The sequence below is a fragment of the Schistocerca piceifrons genome, chromosome 1 (genome assembly GCF_021461385.2).
Source record: "Schistocerca piceifrons isolate TAMUIC-IGC-003096 chromosome 1, iqSchPice1.1, whole genome shotgun sequence".
Taxonomy (NCBI): domain Eukaryota; kingdom Metazoa; phylum Arthropoda; class Insecta; order Orthoptera; family Acrididae; genus Schistocerca; species Schistocerca piceifrons.
The window spans coordinates 685,888,371-685,895,959 of NC_060138.1; the positions used below are offsets into that span (position 1 = coordinate 685,888,371).

The 7,589-nt window shown below is 40.4% G+C and overlaps 1 long non-coding RNA gene across 1 annotated transcript in view; it reads right to left on the reverse strand.

Annotated features, from left to right (window-relative positions):
• Positions 1-7,122, reverse strand: part of LOC124798385 — a 22,425-nt gene extending 15,303 nt beyond the window's left edge. The window contains exon 1 of the long non-coding RNA XR_007016939.1: positions 6,809-7,122. This is a non-coding gene — a long non-coding RNA (uncharacterized LOC124798385). The remainder of the gene's footprint in view (positions 1-6,808) is intronic.
• Positions 7,123-7,589: the final 467 nt, after the last annotated feature.

A 7,589-nucleotide genomic window follows, 5' to 3' on the forward strand; every position in this document is an offset into this window, starting at 1 on the left:
CTCTCATATACAATTAGTTCACACCTTTAAAACTGTCTACTTTGCAGAGACGGATAATGGTCACTAAAAATCAGTTTTTTCGGATTGTTTTACACCAAGGCTTTTTTTATTTTATTTTTTTTTAAAAAAGAGGAGGATTTCTATTATATGAAAAAAGTTGGTTGCTGATAAAGCAATGATTTATGCAGCAGATGGATTGGCTCCAAGTAATAATCTTGAGCACCAGAGAGTGATGTCTGATCTCTGTAGTGGAAATGTTATAAAGTGATGTGAAGTCATTGGAAACATCTCAATATCAGTCAGAAATTTCCACAAAAGCCACGTTTGACATCAAGGCAATATTCAAACTGTCGCTAAAAACAGCCATGGCTTCGTTCGCCGTAAAAATAGTTCCCATCGCAACTTATGGAATAGATCTCATTTGGGAAAAGTAGAGTTAAAAGACCTAAGGAGTCTCAAAGCAGTTAAATCACGCTTCTTGAAAGCCGCCTCAGGTGTTTCAAAACACACACAGTCAACGCTAGTAAATGAACTCTCCAGGGAACCCTTCTTCATAGAGTAACTGCATATGAAACACCCATCCACCAACAACTTGAATAAACTCCTACATGAAAGAGAGAAGAAGAGAAGGGAAATTTGGCTGAACTTTCATACAACAGAAGCCATGACAAACAGATCCTGGACCAACACAAATCAAGAACTCTGACACCTGAATAGCAGTGCATGGATAAAACCACAAAATACGCAAGACCAAGAGTTTCCACGACCCCGGCAGCAACTGTGTGTGTGAATTGTGTGACCGACCCTGTGACCATTACCAGGTGACCAGCTGTAAAAAAACGGGTAAAATCACTGGTAGAACTGTAAATAATGAACAAGGTGTGATATCAGAAAGCATTGTAATTTATGCAACCTATTCACAACTTGTGCGCATTTATTCTAATAACAAGAAATTTCACAAATGAAAATACCTAGATACTTAAATCACACAAAATAGACAACTTTCTATCAGAAAGGACGAAATTGTCAAATAACCTAATGTTAAGAAATTTAAATGAAAACAGAAGGCCGGAAAATAAAAATTACTGCACACTTTTAGACGTTTCCAATTCACTCAAGATTTTGTGTTGCAACAGTGCATATGAAGTACATGAAATGATTACATTTACAGACCAATAATACAAGTGGTTCTGAGACACCAGGTATTTGACCCATGCTGAAACACCTATATTAGTACTGATGCAGCCGCCAAGGGCAGCAATGCAGGCAATAACTCCGGCATCCAGTCGGTCATACAGATAGCAAATACTGTCCTGGGATATGTTATGTCATGCCTGCTCAACCTGTTCATGTAGTTCGTAAGAGTTGTTGGCTGACGAGTCCCACAAGTCTCTTCTTGTTTCCTCGTATCCTACACATGCTCAATTGGAGTTTCTGCTGGCCAGGAAAATTGCTGCACATCTTGCAGAGCACACCGAGTTTCACGAGCAGTGTTTGCTTTGTTTTGTTATAGGGTGAAAAAACGACTAGGGTCATATGCACCCATGTCAGAAACATAGAACATGAAATGGAAATAAAGTCCCATGCTTATAGACAGAGCATACGGGAACGATGCGGGAGACCCACTCCAACATACTAGGCAAGGTCCTAATGGACGTGGTTTGCCGTTGCCTTCCTCTGACCATAATGAGGATGAATGATGATGATGATGAAGACGATAACACTACCACCCAGTCATCTCGGGCCGGGTGAAAATCCTTAACCCCGCAGGGAATCGAACCTGGGACTCGGTGTCGGGAAGCGAGAATGCTACCACGAGACCACAAGCTGTGGACATAGAACATGGAGAGAAAAAAGAAAAAGAGAGAAGAAGAAGAAGAGTTAAAAATGACTACATGTTACGTCCAATCAATGGACGGAAAGACAGCTAAAAACAGGGATTTGAAGTAAGGTCCATAAAATACACCATAGAGAAATGGAGGTACTGAACTAAAGATTAACCATCCTTCACCATACTGCTTCGACGGACAAACAGTAAAACATGATATACAGCCTGTGTGTTTTTCACTAAAACAGCTGATAACTCAAGACAGAAAACATAAATGAGTGTGCTGAGTGCTGGTTAACGCCCCATACATAGACACCAAAGGTGAATGAAAGTTGTAGTTTATCGCATCCCAGATCATAATGCCTGGGATGGGGCCAGTATGTCTTGGATGAATGCACTCTACAAGACAGTGCTCACCAGGTCTACACCGTACATGTGAGAGACCATCACTCGCTTGCTCGCAGAATCTGCTTTAATCACTGAAGACCACAGTGCACCATTCTACCTTCCAAGTGATCCTCTGATGGTACCAATTGAGTCATGAACATCGATCCCGTAACATGAGTGGGAGATGGGCTAGAGGTGTGCTTACCAGTAGTTCCACTGCCAATAACCAGTTCGCAAACAGTTTGTGTTGATATGTCTGGGCTCACAAGGCCTCTAATCTGTGCTGTGGTAACTGTACGATCTGCCACTACTGCCATTATAATATGACAATCCCGGAGGGCGTCAGTGCTGCATGTACATCTAGAACATCGTCTACAAGAGTGAGAATGTTCACATGAGCATTGATATAAGCATTATTGCGCAACTGACACAGCACATCCAACTTGTGTGACAATTCTCCAAAACGATCATCCCTCAACTCGGAAGGCCACGACCCCTTTCAAACTCGCTCAGTCAGCTGTAGCAAGCACAAGTATACAATGATTCTTTGTATCCTCTTTTAATCTCTCGCACTTAAGTGCACACACACGTGCTCTCTCTCTCTCTCTCTCTCTCTCTCACTCTCACACATACACTCACACTCTCTCACACACACACACACACACACACACACACTATCTGTATGAAACTTCCTGCTCGTCAGTTTATGAGAAATGTTTCCTCTAGATAGCTGACTTTAGAACCAGATGAAGGGTGACATAAAACAATGGTCAGCCATTGAAAAATATTTTTTAATTCATACCAAATACAGAAGCAAACTGACAAGTTCTTTGAAGGAAAGGAATATTATTAAAACTATCATAAGGTACAATTACCAATGAATAAATTATGTTTGATTGTACAAGTGTTCATAAATATTCAAGTTTCAATTGTTTGTTTCATAAGAGAGATCCGTTAAAAGTTTTTTGAGAAAACCTCTTAGAAGAGAAATACCCTTTGTTATACAATTGTCAAGGCTGCACTTTTGCATTCACATGGCAATGCAGATATAGAAAGGGGATTCTCATTGCTTAGGAATATCTTGAACAAAGAGTGCAGAAACATGTGAGAAAAATAATGAATGCCGATTGTATGATAAAGTGTTTGAAGAGACGGCTCACTCTGTAATTATCACTCAAATTTTTCAATTGGCTCATATCAGATATGAGTAATATTGTGAAGATGAGAAGAGAAGCAATGTTGGAAATTGCTATGAAAATTAGGGAACAAGAAGTGAAGAAAATTAAGGACACTGAAAAGGTACAGGAAGCAGCTGACAAGTGAAAAAGCAGTGCCATATTATTATTATTATTATTATTTTCAAAGAATCAAAAATAAAGTAACACTTGATGACCTAAGTCTGTAAAGAAATCTAAACAAGTTTCCACATTACCTTTAAACATTAAATGTTGTAAACATTTTGTTTGTATTATTCTTAATATGGTATCGTACAGCTGCACTCTAGAGCTTTTTCAAGTTTTAGATATATTTGTGCTGAATAGGAGCATGCCAGTATTATTATAATAAAAGTGAAATTATTATTATTATTATTAAATTTTGTAGTAGTTTTATATGTTGATTATAATCAACACATAAGTAACATTCAGGTATTTTAGCAATTTATTTTCGTGTGTATTTTATTATAGAAAAATCTACACACCTGCAATATATTTCAACATACTCCCCCCTCTCCCCCCCCCCCTCCCCACACACACACACACACACACACACACACACACACACACACACACACACACACACACACACACACACAAACTAAGGAATTAAGGCTTGTATCATATCTTGGCACTACTTGCAACATACTCTCTTCACAGAATTTGGTCGCCTGCAATGTGAACCTGTTTTGGACTTTACCTTGATCTCATCACCACTTGAAATATGCTGACTGGCAAGAAATTTCTTGAGATGAGAAAAGAAATGGAAGTCGAGTGGAGAAAGGTCCAGACTGTAAGGGAGGGTGACAAAATTGTTTCCACAAAATTAATCAAGCATCATCACCACCACCATCATGTCCGTCCCCAGTAGCTGAGTGGTCAGCACGACAGAATGTCAATCCTAAGGGCACGTGTTCGATTCCTGGCTGGGTCCGAGATATTTTTCCGCTCAGGGACTGGGTGTTGTATTGTCCTAATCATCATCATTTCACCCCCATCGACGCGCAAGTTGCTGAAGTGGCGTCAAATCGAAAGACTTGCACCCGACGAACGGTCTACCAGATGGGAGGCCTTAGTCACACGACATTTACATTTTTATTTATCATCATCATTATTATTACATAATAAATAAAAATGTAAATGTCGTGTGACTAAGGCCTTATCATCACCATTATTATGTGTCCACAGCTCGTGGTCTCGCGGTAGTGTTCTCGCTTCCTGAGCACGGGGTCCCGGGTTCGATTCCCGGCGGGGTCAGGAATTTTCACCTGCATCGAGATGACTGGGTGTTGTTGTGTCGTCTTCATCATCATCATCATTTCACCCCCATTACGGTTGGAGGAAGACAATGGCAAACCACCTCTGCTAGGACCTTGCCTAGTACAGCGGTGCGGGTCTCCCGGTCATCCCCTATGCTCTGTCAAGGAGTATGGGACTTCATCATCATCATCATCATTATTACATGTGCAGTATGTGGTCACGTTTTGTCATGCATGAACATGATACAAGTCAGTAGTTCCGTATTGCATGGTGTAACTTCAATGTCTCTCAGTAATCTGTAACACTGATTGCTGTGTCTTGTTCCATCCGGTTTGCTAACAAAATTCACTGACAGTCCCAAAACTCAGTGCAAATGATTTTTCTTGGAGAAAGATGTGGCATTGTATTCTTGGGTTTAACATCTACATCTGCAGACATAATCTGCAAGCCACCAATAATTTCCTTCCATGTTCCACTCGTAAATAGAGCAATGCCTCCATATGAGCCATAATTTCTCATATCTGTGAAGTACTTAACCGAAATGTATGTTGGTGGCAGTGTAATTGTTCTGAAGCCAGCTTCAAATGCCTGTTCTCTAATTTTTCTCAACAGTGTTCCTTGAAAATAACATCATCTTCCCAGCAGGGATTCCCATTTGAGTTCTCCAAGCATCTCCTTAATACTTGTGTGTTGTTTGAACCCTTACTGGTAACAAATCTAGAAGCCCACTTCTGAACTGCTTTGATGCCTTCCATTAACCCAACCTGGTGTGGATCTCAAATACTCCAGCAGTACCCAAGAATAGGTCACAATACAGCGTCCTGTATGCAGTCTCCTTTACAGGTGAACCACACTTAACCAAAATTCTCTCAATAAACCCAAGTTGACCATGCGCTTTCCCTTCCACAATCCTTACATGCTTGTTCCATTTCATATCGCTTTGCAATGTTAAACCCAGATATTAAAACAACATGACTGTAACAAGCAACACAATACTAATGCTGTATCTGAACAATACTGGTTTGTTTTCCTACTTATCACCATTAACTTTTTTTTCTAAATTTATATGTAGCTGCCATTCATCACACCAACTAGAAATTTTGTCTAAGTCATCTCGTATCATCCTACAGTCACTTGCCTTCAACACCATCCCATAGTTCAATCCCGCGTCCGGCCATCCTGATTTAGGTTTTCCGTGATTTCCCTAAATCACTCCAGGCAAATGCCGGGATGGTTCCTCTGAAAGGGCACGGCCGACTTCCTTCCCAATCCTTCCCTAATCCGATGAGACCGATGACCACGCAGTCTGGTCTCCTTCCCCAAACCAACCAACAATCCCATACAACACACATCAGCAAACAACTATTGCAAATTGCTGCCCACTGTCAGTCAGGTCATTTAAGTAATCACACTTCCCCGGAGAACACCTGGCAATACCCTGGTCTCTGATGGAACACACACAGTCGAGGACAACTTACTGCATTGTTTTACTTAAGAAGTCTTCAAGCCACTCACATATCTGGGAACATATTCCACGCGCTTATACCTTCGTTAACAGTCTGCATTGGGGCACTGTGTCACATGCTTTCTGGAAATCTAGAGCTATGGAATCTTCCTGTTGCCCTTCCTCCATAATTTTCAGCATATCATCTGACGAAAGGGCAAGTTGAATTTTGCTTGGACGATGCTTTCTAAAACTGTGTTGATTCGTGGACATAAGCTTTTCTCTCCAACAAAAATTTATGATATTTGAACTAAGAATATGTTTAAGTAGTCTGTAGCAAACTAATGTTAAGGATATTGGCCTGTAATTTTGCATGTCCATTCTTTTACCCTTCTTATATGCAGGAGTCGCCTGCACTTTTTTCCAGTCACTTGGGACTTTACACCAAGTGGGAGATTCATGACAAATGCAAGCTAAACAGATATATTTCAAAGAGATTAAGTACTTTAAATAAAATAAATAAAAAAACAGCAACCCTGATATGGTGTTCAGTATTAAGACAGACTGCCTACAAACTGCACTTTAAAAAAATCCACCTGATACAGCCCAACAACAAAGATAGCAAACATATGAAATTTGTATTTCTTGTTAAAATGTAAGAAACTTTTATCTCACCTGTTATTTGCTTAGTGAACAAATCCGTCCTTACAGTTATTCGTGGCATGCTATTGTCAGTCTTTTCCAACAGAAAATCACATCTTCTCGCTTCAGTTTCATAGCCGCATATTTCCTATATCTCAAAACATTCAACGCAGTTTACGTCGTCCGCCACCCACTACCCAGGAAGCTCAAGCTCACTGTTTGTTATTGTTTACGTGAACAAAGAGGTTCGTGAACACAATACAGAGGCTTCTACTCCCAGCGAAATGGAAACGCACGACTATTGTCGTGAGGGCACTGTCTCGCGCCAGTAAAATCACAGTCTAACATAACAGTCGCGACACTCACTGCTGTAAAAGTTGTTGCCGTTTGACAGATGGAGCGACACTATCGCTCCAAGCGGCAGGTAAGGTGAACGTTAGACGAGTTGTAAGCATAATGTTTGTTTACATCCATTTCCTACGTAATTTCCGAATTATTCGAGTTATTTTCCTGCCTCCAAGAGTTTGTTTAGTATCGGAAGGCATATATGTTTCTATTAATGATTCTAAAATAAGCGCAAGTATGGATAAAAACCATGAATAGAGTGGCAAGCTACAACACATTCGTGAAGAAACACTTGTGATATTGGACAGAATTGCAGCTTACCACGTTGATATCAAAAGAATATAAACACACAGATTCACATGTAAGAAGCACAGACATGTACCTCTACACGCAAAAGCGATCGACAGCTCGTTTATCGTTCTGTAGGCCTACTGTGTGTGTCATTGTTGCCTGTTGCCGCAAGTACGAC